Below are 966 nucleotides of genomic sequence, written 5' to 3'. Positions count from 1 at the left end.
CAATCAGCTGCCTCCTGCACATCCCCTACTGGGGATGTGCCCGAAACCAAGGTACATGCCCTTGACCGGAATCGAACCTGGGACCTCTCAGTCCGCAGGCCGACGCTCTATCCACTGAACCAAACCGGTCAGGGCATGTTCTTATTTTCTTCAGATAAATATTCAGAAGTGGAATTGCTGGCTCATACTTAAAAACAATATATATACTAGAGGCCCGGTGGACGGGTAGGGTCCCTAGGCCTGGCTGGTGATCAGGGCCAATAGGGCTTTCCTTCCCCCGGCTGCCAGCTGCTGGCCGGAACCTTCCTTCATTTCACGCTGCCCCCTGGTGGTCAGAGCAGTTGAACTCTTGGTTGAACTCCCAAGGGGACAATTTGCATATTAGCCTTTTATTATGTAGGATATATATATATTACCTTCCTCTTCATTCTTTCTCTTAGTGAACACCAGTTCTTTCAGAAGCCAATTCTGTATTCCTAGCAGGACAGTCTTTTTATATATATATCTTGCTCCTGTGAGATATATATATCAGAGAAGAAGGAAGAAGAAAAGAGAGATAGAAACATCAGTGAAAAAAAAAAAAAGAAACATCAGTGATAAGAGAATCATTGGTCAGCTGCTCCCACACTCCCCAGATATTGAGCCCTGGGCATGTGTCCTGACGGGGAATCAAACTGTGACCTCCTAGTTCACAGGTTGACACTCAACCACTGAGCCACACCAGACGGGTAGTAGTTCTACTTTTAATTTTCTGGGAATCTTCATACTGTTTTCCATAGTGCCTGCACCAATTTACATCCCCACCAACAGTGCATAAAGTTTCCCTTTTCTTTTTCTTCTTCTTTTTTTTTTTTTAGTTTTCCTTTTCTCCACAACCTGCCCACCATTTATCTCTTGTCTTCTTCTTTTTTTTAAATAAATCTTTATTGTTGAAAGTATTAAATATGTCCCTTCCCCCCACCCCCC

This window comes from Myotis brandtii, unplaced genomic scaffold, assembly GCF_000412655.1.
Source record: "Myotis brandtii unplaced genomic scaffold, ASM41265v1 scaffold160, whole genome shotgun sequence".
NCBI classification, from domain to species: domain Eukaryota; kingdom Metazoa; phylum Chordata; class Mammalia; order Chiroptera; family Vespertilionidae; genus Myotis; species Myotis brandtii.
The sequence above is the reverse complement of the archived record's forward strand: the minus strand, read 5'-3'. Positions refer to the sequence as shown.